General features: G+C 42.0%; 1 protein-coding gene across 1 annotated transcript in view; it reads left to right on the forward strand.

The window, feature by feature from the left end:
• Positions 1-263: 263 nt before the first annotated feature.
• The window catches only part of SCD (stearoyl-CoA desaturase), an 84,923-nt gene continuing 71,369 nt past the window's right edge, over positions 264-13,817 (forward strand). The window contains exon 1 of the mRNA XM_077454438.1: positions 264-402. The gene's annotated coding sequence lies outside the window, so the exon portion shown is untranslated. The remainder of the gene's footprint in view (positions 403-13,817) is intronic.

Raw genomic sequence — 13,817 nt, forward strand, 5'->3', positions numbered from 1 at the left:
GTAAATTGGCCTTTATTTAAAAAGTTTGGAGAACCCCCGTGCTTCATACATTTATTCCTCTATAATATTTGATTAAATAATGAAAATAGCAATACATATAGTATTAATATAAATATCATACAATTGTGCTTTTTTTATTATCTCATTTCATCATAGTTTGCTTTTGTTATTCAGTGAAGCTTTGGAATGTTCATGACACATCTGTTATTGAGTCACTGGCAAGGTCATTGTGATCAGATGTTTCATCTATGCCAGGAGGATGGACTTCTAGATAAGGCACATGTAGTTGTGGGTATAAAGCTGGAGATGGGATCGCTGTCTCCCTATCTGAATCTGCTATAGAGATATCTCCAGTCCCTGGTACACATCTCATTGATTTGCTTCAAGACTTTCACTAACCTGGTAAGTACAGCAGACTTTCATCAACCTGCATCAACTACAGCAAATATTTTGTACTGTATTCTTAATACAATAATCTGATAAAACCTTAAAATAATTCTACCTAACTGTATCTCACAATCTGTCTGTTAAAGCGATCATCTTACTTTACAGTGTGCTGTTCTACTGATGTGGGCATCTAACAAAAATGCCTGCAAGAATATTGTAGCTATACTTAGATTTCAAGCTTGACCATGTGTATTTTAATTTGAATCTAATATTCAGCATTTTGTTGACCATTTGGGCAAATGTCGTTTTTCTAAGATTTGACTCTAGAGCAATTATCATAGGCGTTAGGCAACGGTATAGGGGTTGATTCACTAAAGGCAAATAGACTGTGCACTTTGCAAGTGCAGTTGCTCCAGAGCAGGGGTAGGCAACCTGGGGCCTTCCAGCTGTTGCCATCATGCCTCTGGGAATAATTGTAACTGCCAGCTTTGCATGGGAAATATAGTTCCACAACGGCTGGAGGGCTACTGGTTGCCTACCCCTGCTCCAATGCATAGTAAATGAAGTGAAGTTTCACTCTGCAAAGAATAATCTCATGCAAGGGGGAAAAAAAAAACCTGCATTTTTGGTTTCATATGATTGGTTGATGGAAGTTATCAGAATGTTGGTGCCGACCAAAAAAAGGGTCCTGGACGACTTTGGTCGAAATGCGGTGCAAATTTAGCCATACAACCTGTATGGCTGAATTTGCATCACACATATATTGCATGTGATTTGCACTGCGCACCAGTGTGAACTGGGACTTATAGTGTGTACCAGGCTTGAGAGAGCCTGGTGGGTTTAATGTGATTGTAAAACATTGTTTTTTTTTTTTTTTAAATAACATACATATCATACTTACCTCCACTGTGCAGCTCCTTTTGCACAGAGTGGCCCCGAACATCGTCCTCTGGGGTCTCCCGGCGGCTCTCACGGCTCCTCCCCCGCATTAGATAACCCCCTAGGAGAAGCGCCCTCCCGAGGAGGTTACCTTGCTGAGTACAGCATTTGCATCCACAGACATGAGTGCCGGACTCTGCCCTGGTCCCGGGTCATTGGATTTGATTGACAGCAACGGGAGCCAATGGCTGAGCTGCTATCATGCTATCCAATTAAGAGCTGGGACCCTGTGGAGAGAGGGACAGCGCGTCCCCGCCGAGGAGATGAAGGGCCTCGGGTAAGTAAAACGGGGTGCTGGGGGGCTGGTGACTGCCAGGTATTTTTTCACCTTAACTGCTTCAGCCCCGGAAGATTTTACCTCCTTCCTGACCAGAGCACTTTTTGTGATTTGGCACTGTGTCGCTTTAACTGACAATTGCGCGGTCGTGCGACGTGGCTCCCAAGCAAAATTGATGTCCTTTATTCCCACAAATGGAGCTTTCTTTTGGTGGTATTTGATCACCCCTGCGGTTTTTATTTTGCAGGACCCCTGGCTCTCTGTCTGGACAGTGCTGATTAGTCCTGTGCTGATCACATGCACTCTCCCAGGGAAAAAAAACTCTCTAGCAATACACTCCAATCTGAGCATGTGCAGCCTGACTCCAGTAACTCTGTCTTATCCGTACATGTTTTGAAGTCAGTGCAAGAAGGGGAGGATCTGTGCATACAGGATCAAGCAGCCTTTTTATGAAATGCAAAGGATTAACCCCTTGGGTTCCACAGTGAGTATAACAAGCATGGTTTACTGCAGATATGGGCTGTTTTTACTGTTGTGGGTTTAGTAACACTTTAACAGTGCTCTGCAATAACCTGCGATTTTGCTAATCATTGCCGGTCCTGCCATCTTCCTATTTGACTTCATCAGGATGCCAGCTGTCTCTTCCTGGTTTTCAAGCTGGCCCCCTGATGACACGTATGCAGTAGAATGCTCCCCATCACATGCATCCCAGAGGCAGCAGCAGGTTGAGGTTCCTGATTTTGAGGGACTGTCCCTGATTTGAAATAAAGTCCCTCTGTCCCTCTCTTCTCCTCATTTATTCCTAATTTTGGTCTGATCTATATATTTGAATATAAAAAGCACTACTAAGCCTTTCATCCAAATTCTAAATTGCTGCATTTGTAAATTTCAAAAGCCAGTATAAAGGAATAGTAGTGGCAAAAAAAAGTACTTGTGGGTTTAAAGAGGAGGGCCGGTTTAAAAAAAACAAAATTAAAAGTCAGCAGCTGCAAACACTGTAGCTGCTGACTTAATAACCATACTTACCTGTCCACGGTGCCCGCGATGTCGGCTGCCCGAGGCCGACCCGTCCCTCGGCTCTCGGGTCCCGGCGCTGCCATTCTATCTAAGGGAAACAGGCAGTGGAGCCTTGTGGCTTCACTGCCCGTTTCCTACTGCGCATGCGCGAGTCGTGCAGCGCTTTGTGAATGGGGCGCGCTGTGTTCTGGGACACACAGTTCCCAGAACACAGCGCGACCCATTACCCAGAAGACGCCGCACGGAGGAGAGAAGAAAGAAGATCTCCACAGAGGAGGAAGAGGCAGATTAGGATGATGTGCCTAGCAACAGGCATTTCTGGTAAGTTAAAAAAAAAATATTTCATTTTTTTTAATGATTTTTTTCTTTCAGGGTGGCCCTCCACTTTAATCATTTTTCTTTGTATAATCCTCCTTTAAGGGGGGCGTGGCAGGGTATGTCCTATGCCTACATACTTTTGCTAATAGGTGTCACTCGTTGCCATCTCCAAAATTTGGGAGGTATGAAAGTGTCACTAAACACACATCATAAAAATCTCTCTGTATTACATGCTGTTCACTCAGTCACTATGAGATTTGTTTTCTGTATTCTGCAAAAACTTGATCCTACTGCTCTCTAGCTACACCTTCTTTTCATGTCCCCAATTCAGCTAGGCATTTTGCAGCTGTGGTGGCAAATCTGCACATGCTCAGTTTTCAGTGAGTTTCTATGCTGAGTATTTTCCTCCCCATCACATTAGAGCAGCCCATGTTACTATATATTCCCACATATGGGCGTATACACCATGGTAAATGACAGCTCACTCCCTCCCTCCCCCTCCATACCCATTAGCCAGCTAAACACAATGGGGGGCGGGATATTACATGTAGAATAATGGAGGCTTCACTTTCCTCTTATTCTAAGACATAGGCTGGAGGGCCTATGACTGGCAGAAATCTGCCCACACCATATTATTCCTACAAAACAATAATTTGATTTCAAATATATATTTGTATGTCAATTTAAAACAGTTTATTATTTATTTTTACTCTGTATTTCAATGGTTGTTATCTTTATTATTTTGAACATGTGACCAGCTGCAGAGGACTAGAAGAGCCTCCTGCTTATGTTTCCCTGCAGACATGCTGGGAAAGATCTGGGCCATATGACAGTTGTATATCGATTATGAAAAAGGTACTTAGATCTTTTTTATTAAAATAATTACAGTGCCATCATCCACATACAGAAATAGCCAGTTCAATGTAAATTAACCACTTGCAGACCGGACCATTTTGCTGGTCAAAGACCAGACCACTTTTTGCGATTCGGCACTGCGTCGCTTTAACTGACAATTGCGCGGTCGTGCGACGTGGCTCCCAAACAAAATTGACGTCCTTTTTTTTCCACAAATAGAGCTTTCTTTAGGTGGTATTTGATCACCCCTGCGGTTTTTATTTTTTGCGCTATAAACAAAAATAGAGCGACAATTTTGAAAAAAACGCATTATTTTTTACTTTTTGTTATAATAAATATCCCCCAAAAATATATAAAAAAACTTTTTTTTCCCTCAGTTTAGGCTGATACGTATTCTTCTACATATTTTTGGTAAAAAAAATCGCAATAAGCGATTATTGATTGGTTTGCGCAAAAGTTATAGCGTTTACAAAATAGGGATAGTTTTATAGCATTTTTATTAATTTTTTTTATTATTTTTTTTTTTACTAGTAATGGCGGCGATCTGCGATTTTTATTGTGACTGCGACATTGTGGGGGACCCATCAGACATTTTTGACACATTTTTGGGACCATTGTCATTTATACAGTAATCACTGCTATATAAATGCAGTGATTCCTGTGTAAATGACACTGGCAGTGAAAGGGTTAACCAGTGGGTGGCAGTGTAGGGGTTAAGTGTTCCTAGGGGTGTGTTACTAACTGTGGGGGGGTTGGGCTTTCATTTAGTGAACACTGATCTCTGCTCCACATGGAGCAGAGATCAGCGTCACTAGTTGCTAGGCAGAATGGAGAAATGTTGTTTACACAGCATTTCCTCCATTCGGCCGCTCCGTGAGACGATCGCGGGGAGGTCCCGCAAACCGGACTCAGGGGGGTCCCGACCAGCGCGGGAGCGCGCCGCCAGCGGCGCTTTCCCGATGGCAGGGCGGCATTGAATATTGGACGTACCTGTACGCCAATATGCCTGCCCGTGCCATTCTGTCGACGTACATCGTCGTGCGCTGGTCGGGAAGTGGTTAAATAGTGTTTAGTATTACCGTATTTATCGGTGTATAACACGTGTCGGCATATAACACGCACCCCAAATTTAGGAGGGAATTTTTAAGGAAAATTATTTTAGGAGGGAAGTTTAAGGAAAAAAAACATACATTTAAATGCCCATCAATGCAGCCTTATCAGTGTAATTTTCAGCCTTGTCAGTGTCATTTGCAGCCTTGTTATGCAGCCTTGTCTTGCAGTCTTGTCAGTGTCATATGCAGCCTTGTCAGTGTCATTTTCGGCTTTGGCGTTTAAAAATGGCACCACCGAGATACAGAGCCAGATGTCCTGTGTATCTCGGCGCTTGGTAGCTCTCGGCCGTTCTCGGCAGCTTTCGGCCACTCTCGGCGGCTTTCAGCCGCACTCGGTCGTCGAGAAAGGGCAAAAGCTGCCGAGAAAGGCCGAAAGCCGCCAAAAGCCTCAGAGAATGGCCGAAAGTTGCCCAGAGGCTCACAATCGTCAGGAGATCAGCGTATAATACGCACCTAAGATTTTCCCCTGATTTTAAGGGCAAAAAAGTGCATGTTATACGCAGATAAATACGGTACTTTAAGTAGCTGACACAAAGACCAAAAGACACCTGGTTCTACCCATTGCAGAAATATGATTCATAGCTGCAGCTTTTCTTGGCTGTGAGCACTTGTCCAAGACAAGCAACGGCAAGAGGAATGCAGAGGATGATGTGCCCCCCTCCCCTCCTTCCGCATCCTACACAGAATTGTAAAGTTAAAGTTACAATGATAGATCATCTTTAACCGCTTAACCACTTCCCGACCGGCGCACAACGATGTACGTCAGCAGAATGGCATGGGCAGGCAAATTGGCATACAGGTACGTCCATTTGTAATTGCCGCCCTGCCATCGTGTGCACGCCGGGGATACCCATGATCACCTCACGGGAAGGCTGAACGGGGAGATGCCGATGTAAACAGCATCTCCCCGTTATGCCTAGCAACAAGTGACACTGAGCTCTGCTCCCTGTGATTGGAGCAGAGATCAGTGTTCACCAACACACAGCCATGCACCCCACAGTTAGTAACACACCCCTAGGATACACATAACCCCTACACTGCCACCCCCTGATTAACCCCTTCACTGCCAGTGTAATTTACAAAGGAATTAGTGCATTTGTATAGCACTGATTGCTGTATAAATGACAATGGTCCCAAAAATGTGTCAAAAATGTTCGATGTGTCTGCCATAATGTTGCAGTCACAATAAAAATCGCTGATCGCTGCCATTACTAGTAAAAAAAAAAAATGATTAATAAAAATGCCATATCCCCTATTTTGTAAACGCTATAAATTTTGCGAAAACCAATAAATAATCGCTTATTCCGATTTTTTTTTTACCAATAATATGTAGAAGAATACGTATTGGCCCAAACTGAGGAAAAAAATATTTTTTTATATATTTTTGGGGATATTTATTATAGCAAAAAGTTAAAAATAATGCATTTTTTTCAAAATTGACGTTCTATTTTTGTTTATAGCACAAAAAATAAAAACCGCAGGGGTGATTAAATACCACCAAAACAAAGCTCTATTTGTGGGAAAAAAAGGACGTCAATTTTGTTTGGGAGCCACGTCGCACGACCGTGCAATTGTCAGTTAAAATGATGCAGTGCCGAATTGCAAAAGGTGGTCTGGTCTTAAGCCAGCAAAATGGTATGGTCTGAAAGTGGTTAAGGACCGCCTCACGCCGATATACATTGTCAGAATGGCACGACTGGGCACAAGCACGTACAGGTACATTGCCCTTTAAGTGCCCAGCCGTGGGTCGCATGCGCCGCCTACGACGCACCCGCAACCTGGTCTTGAGCTCCGTGACCATGGTAAGTGTAAACAAACCTCTCCTCGTGCTTCCTAGTGAGCCTGTCACTGGTCTGCTCAATGTCATAGGGAAAGATGATCAGTGACGTCACACGCCAAGCCACACCCCCTTCAGTAAAAAAAAAAAAACACACCCTTAACGCATAGACTGCCCCCTAGTGGTTAACCCCTTCACTGCCAGTGACATTTTTACAGTAATCAGTGCATTTTTAATCGCACTGATCGATGTATTAATGCCAATGGTCCCAAAAATGTGTCAAAATTGTCCGACGTGTCCGCCATAATGTCACATTCACAATAAAAATCACTGATCGCTGCCATTACTAGTAAATAAAAAAATTATTAATAAAAATGCCATAAAACTATCCCCTATTTTGTAGACGCTATAACTTTTGCACAAACCAATCAATAAATGCTTATTGTGATTTTTTTTTTTTTTACCAAAAATATGTAGAAGAATACGTATCGGCCTACACTGAGGAAAAAATATTTTTTTTATATATTTTTGGGGGATATTTATTATAGCAAAAAGTAAAAAATATTGCATTTTTTTCAAAATTGTCGCTCTGTTTTTGTTTATAGCGCAAAAAATAAAAACCGCAGAGGTGATCAAATACCACCTAAAGAAAGCTCTATATGTGGGGAAAAAAGGACACCAATTTTGTTTGGGAGCCACGTCGCACGACTGCGTAATTGTCAGTTAAAGCAACGCAGTGCAGAATCGCAAAAAGGGGCCTGGTCCTTTAGCTGCAAAATGGTCCAGGGCTTAAGTGGTTAAGCAGATGTCACCATGACCAAAGGGCACCTGGTTATACCCACCACAGAAATACGTTGATCTGGGTGGTATACGGCCCTGGACAGCAATGTGAATGAGGCCTAATGAGGTTATTGGAGCTCCACAGTAGCCAAGCTTTCTTCCCGCCAGTTGGTAAATTACGTTGATTCATAGCTGCAGCTTTTCTTGGCTGTGAACACTTTTCCAAGACAAGCAACGGCAAGAGGAATGCAGAGGATGATGTGTCCTCCCTCCTTCCGCATTCTACACAGAATTGTAAAACCAAAGTTACAATCATATATCATCTTTAAGTAGATGTCATCATGAGCAATGGGCACCTGGTCATACCCACCACAGAAATACATTGATCTGGGTGGCATACGGCCCTGGACAGCAATGTAAATGAGGCCTAATGAGGTTATTGGAGCTCCACAGTAGCCAAGCTGTCTTACTAGCAGTTGGTAAATTACTGTGTTTTTTTTTTCAACCTCGGAGAACAGATTGCAGATTGCACATTTTGTAGGCTGGGTGCTGGTCTTTTGTATTTTTTCATCCACTCCACTGTAATCTTGGCATCTTTAACTGGTTGAGAAATAAGTCAATAAAGTTCATATATCTAGAATCTCACAATTTCGATTCCTTCTGAGTGTACATCAAGTGTCACATCATGTGTATTTGAATGAATCTGTGATGCAAAAAGTGTTTGTCTTTCTCTAATACTATAAATGTCAGGATCTTAGGACTGCATTCTGAAAACGTAATTAAACAATTATCAGCCACTTCACTGGTTCTTTGGTCTATAAGTGACTTCCGCTTACTGGCAACTGAACAGTGCACAGGTGCACATAAGTGCTAACTTTCACATCTAAAAATGTTTTAGATTCAAACAAACAAAAATCAAATGCTAATATCAGAGAGCTGCAGGTAGATGAAAATGTACCAAGTGCTAGTATACAGTGTAGTTTAGTATACAGGTATACTATAGCTAGGTGTCATACGGCTCATTCGGATGGGTGCCGAGACCTGTCCTGTGTGCTGAGACGCCCATAGAAGTGGGTGTGTTACTCAACTGTGCCTCTGCTTCTTGTCCTTGTTAGAAATAATATATAATAGTTCAGAGTGGAGGTAAAAGTTGCACAAGGCTAAAATCAATAAAGATGAGGCTGATTTACTAAAACAGTTTAAAATTTTCAAACAAAAAAAGAGTGGAGATTTACTTCATGTATCCAATTATGCATTGTTGAACTACATAAACCAGAATTTGCTGTTCACATAATTGGAATAAGTAAATCTTCACTCTTTTTTTATTTTTTTTGTGTGAACAGTCTCAATGCATCTAATGGCAGCAGTGAGCTACTGAAAGATCACATTACATACATTCTGTTCTTTTTGAGTTTATCTCCCCTTTTAAAATGTCAACCAAATTCAAAAAAGTAACAAAAGAAGAAAAGGTCATCAAGAAATGGCATTTGGGATAGGCACAGTTAAACAGGGATGTTTTATTAAGTAGCAAAGTTAGCTTCTATTTATAAGTTTAGTGTATTCTACTGGTCAGTTTTTATGCAACTTTTTATCATAATGAATTTTTCATCATACCAGTCACTTAACATTTTACAATACATTTACAATTGTCATAAGCAATCCCCATTCTGCACAGAGTTGCAGCTCAGTTTCAGGGTATAGCCTAGGACAGTGATGGCAAACCTTGGCACCCCAGATGTTTTGGAACTACATTTCCCATGATGCTCAGATACACTGCAGAGTACATGAGTATCATGGGAAATGTAGTTCCAAAACATCTGGGGTGCCAAGGTTCGCCATCACTGGCCTAGGACATCTTTATGTAGAGCAGGGATATGCAATTAGCGGACCTCCAGCTGTTGCAAAACTACAAGTCCCATCATGTCTCTGCCTCTGGGTGTCATGCTGGTGGCTGTCAGTGTCTTGCTATGCCTCATGGGACTTGTAGTTCTGCAACAGCTGGAGGTCCGCTAATTGCATATCCCTGATGTAGAGCAACCATTTTTTTCAGATCCTCAGAGCGTTTTTTGCCATGAGGTGCCATATTGAACTTCCAGTATGAGAGAGTGAAAGCAATAACACCAAATTTAACACACCTGCTCCCCATTCACATCTGAGACCTTGTAACACTAATGAGTCACATGACACCGGGGAAGGAAAATGGCTAATTGGGTCCAATTTGGACATTTTCACTTAGGGGTGTACTCACTTTTGTTGCCAGCAGTTTAGACATTACTGGCTGTGTGTTGAGTTATTTTGAGGGGACAGCAAATTTACACCATTATACAAACTGGACACTCACTATTTTACATTGTAGCAAAGTGTCATTTCTTCAGTGTTGTCACATGAAAAGATATAATAAAATATTTACAAAAATGTGAGGGGTGTACTCACTTTTGTGAGATACTCTATCTATCTACAGTAGTTGTATAGACATTCACACTAGTACCTAAACCAACAAGGGAGGGAAATATGGAGAACACCAATGAAGCAGGTTATATCAGTCTCCAAACATCTGCTGCTTGAAAAAACATTACAGCGCCTTTTCATCAGCTCAATTTATCTTGACATATGCTAGAATCAACCATCCAAATTTTAATTTACATTTCCTGATCAAAGTTCTTGAGAGTAGAAGTAACATAATCAACATGTCCTTTTGAATCCATCAGTTGTGATAGAATTTGTAAACTCAACAGAAATATGACTGTAGGTGTAACAAACACTTCCCATCTGTGGTGCTGTTACAAAACAAAAGATTTGACATGATTTAGTAAAGAATCCTTATGCACTGAACACACGGTCGGACATTCCAACCACAAAATCTGTCAGATTTTTTCCGGCATATTTTGGCTGAAACTTATCTTGCATACACACGGTCGCACAAAGTTGTCAGAAAATCTCATCGTTCAGAACGCGGTGACGTAAAAAACATACGACGGGACTATGTAGAGGCCAGTAGCCAATAGCTTTCATCTCCAAATGATTTCTCAGCATGCGTGGCACTTGTGTGCGTCGGAATTCTCTTCACACGATTGGAAAAAGTCTGATCGGATCTTGTTGTCAGAAAATTTTAGATCCAGCTCTCAAACTTTTATCGTCCGAAATTCCGACAAAAAAAGTCTGATAGAGCCCACACGCGATCGGATTTTCCAACAACATAATCCGATCTGACTTTTTCCGTCTGAATTTCCTACCGTGTGCATACGTTTTTAAATGCAGTTACCCAGAATTACCAATAATTATCCCCTAAGTGAACTAAGTAAACTGAGGCACTTCAACATAAGTTATATACGATACCGCCAGTTCGCCAGATCCTCAGTTTATATAATGACTGATACAGCATGTTATGAATATCTTGTCATATTGACAATTGTGGACAAGTTTCTTGGTTGAACATTGTTTTTAGAGCATTCAATAAATGACTATTCTTTTGAACTACGGTATGCCTTATTTATAGGTTTGTCTAGAGCGCTGCTTTTTTTCCTTTTAGCTTATGTATCCATTTCTTCATAAGTGGTGGGCAGCTGCACTAGACACCTAAGCTTTTACCAACATTCCGATATGACCTGAATCAAATCTGTTATAGACTGTACATTGGAGCACATAAAGACTTTTATTTGTACATTAGACCTAAAAATGCCCTTCTTCCTCCAGCACTCACTAACCTGTGTAAAAATGATGCATATACTTATGTATTCTCAGCCCGCTCCAGTCTGGTCTTGTGATCTCTTGTGTGAGCCAATGGCGGTTGTAGGGTAGAGGAGGGAGCACCAACAACAGCTGGGACATGGGAGCCTATGGGTGATGTCACTACTCCCAGGCATTCCTAGCTGCTGCCAAGCGCTCTCTCTTTTCTCTTTAGGCCGATGTGTATTCTTCTACATATTTTTGGTAAAAAAAAATCTCAATAGGCGTATATTGATTGGTTTGTGTAAAAGTTATAGCGTCTACAAAATAGGAGATAGATTTATGGCTTTTTTAATGTTATTCTTTTTTTTTACTAGTAATGGTGGCAATATGCAATTTTTATCGGGACTGCGACATTATGGTGGACACATCGGACACTTTTGACCATTTTTGATACCATTGTCATTTATACAGCGATTGTATAAATAGCCACTGATTACTATATAAATAACACTGACGGGAAGGGGGTTAAATACTAGGAGGTGATCAAGGGGTTAAGTGTCTCCTAGGAAGTGATTCTAACTGTGGGGGGATGGGCTACCACTGCATGACAGCGATTACTACTCCCAATGATGTGTCTACCATGCAGCCTGTGTCCACCAATGCAGCCTGTGCCCACCATGCAGCATGTGCCCACCATGCAGCCTGTGCCCACCATGCAGCCTCAGGCAGCCTTTTTTCCACCATGCAGCCTATTGCAGCCTGTGCCCACCATGCAGCCTGTGCCCACCATGCAGCATCATGCAGCCTGTGCCCACCATGCAGCCTACCTGTGCAGGGGAGCAGAGGGACAGGAGAGCCACCCGGATGATGGAAGACAGCGATAACAGCTTTAATTTCAATTGCTGTGTTCCCACCGCTCAACATCACATATAGCCCCGCCCCCTGGCCGGGGAACTTTGATTGACAGATCGCCCGTCCTGGGATTGGACTTGTCAAAGTCCCGGGACCAGGAGGAGGGTCTATATGTAAAAGCGAGCAGCAGGGAACACAGCAATTGAAATGAAAGCTGTTATAGCTGTGTTCCTTGCTCTGATCATCCAGGTGGCTCTCCTTTCTCTTCCCCTCCGCAATCGCTGGACTCCCATTAAAGTATGGGTTGAATGGGAGGAAGGACTCCCATTAAACCCAGGCTGGTAGCGGTGCTCTTCCCCCACTCCCAGGCAGCCAATAGCTTGCCAGCCCTCAAAATCCACTCGCAAAATGAGAAGATACAAGTGAAATTTTTGAGGGTTGTGTATATACACACACAGATTTAACATAGTAATGCCCAATATGTCTGAAGCCTCACTGATTCCTATCATTGATAGTAAGTCGATAAAAAATGATAAAAAGCAACCATCCTATAAGCAATTGATATAAATACCCATGGAACCCAATATCAGGGTAGTATGCATAAAATGTTAGAATGGATATATTTAATAAAACATGGCATCTGTAGCTTAACGCGTGTCATGGCTTAGGCCAATCGTCAGGAGCGAAGCACGTGATGTAGATCAAAGATAGATAAAAATTGTGATATTGTAGTTTCCTAAAAAAATTTAGGCATAATTGATAGAAGGCAGCAATGGGATGGATATAAAAATCCCCTAAGGCATGTTACTTACAGGGTACTTACAGGCCTGTTGAGGTCACATACCTCCATCCCTGTCAATGTAAAAAAAGGGGGGAAAGGGGGGGATGGGACTTTAAATGGAGCATGCGGGTGCAAGTAATTAGATGAATGGACCAAGGTATATTATGGTAATAATATACTGAAATCCAATTCGATTCATACATGGTAATGATACATAAAACAAATAAAGTTCATAATATAAAACAATTATAACAGTAGTTTGCCAATATGATCTGGGGCCTCTCTAATCCCCAACAGTTAGAGTAAACCAAGTTATACAATAGAGTGATACATAGTCCTCTGTAGTGATGCCTTCTGTCCCATGCGGAGTGATACCAACTGCACTCCATCTCTTATCCCATCTAGCGGTCTCCAGAGTGGTGCCAGCAGCAGGAAAGAAGAGATCTTCAGTGTGAAGCAACACACTGGGCATAATAGTATAAGGATGCTTTCACTCTGATGCGCTGCGGTTTGCCCACACCCGAATGCAGTGCAGTGTACCTGCAGCTTTCCTGCAGGAAACGACACTGTGCTCGGTGATCTTTGACTCCTCCCATTTTGTTCTGGTAGATCTCCATCTCATTAAGGTTGCCTACCCCTTGCGCTAGAGCTTAGTAAATTAGGTAAAGCTTCACTTTGCAAAATATACTCAATCACGTGCAAGGAAATTTTTCAAAACGGCATTTTTGCTTGCACATGATTAGATGATGGAAGTCAGCAGACCTTCTGCTCATTTACTAAGCTCTGGAGAAATTGCACTTTGTAAATTGCACAGTCTATTTGCCTTTAGTAAATCAATCCCATTGTGAAATAGGTGTGCCCAGCAGAACTAATGGGGGTGTTAAGAAGACTCATTACTTGCAACACCAATGGCCAACTGGGGTGACCAGTTTCCTCAAATGTGATGCCCCTGCAAGCACAGAAATAGAGGCAAATTTCCTAACCATGCTTGGTGAAAAAAACAAACTAAAATGAAAAGAGAAACATGATATTTTTTTTGTTGTTGCTGTTTTA

This window comes from Lithobates pipiens, unplaced genomic scaffold (genome assembly GCF_037356315.1).
Source record: "Lithobates pipiens isolate NorthernLeopardFrog02 unplaced genomic scaffold, aLitPip1_a1.2 Scaffold_25, whole genome shotgun sequence".
NCBI classification, from domain to species: domain Eukaryota; kingdom Metazoa; phylum Chordata; class Amphibia; order Anura; family Ranidae; genus Lithobates; species Lithobates pipiens.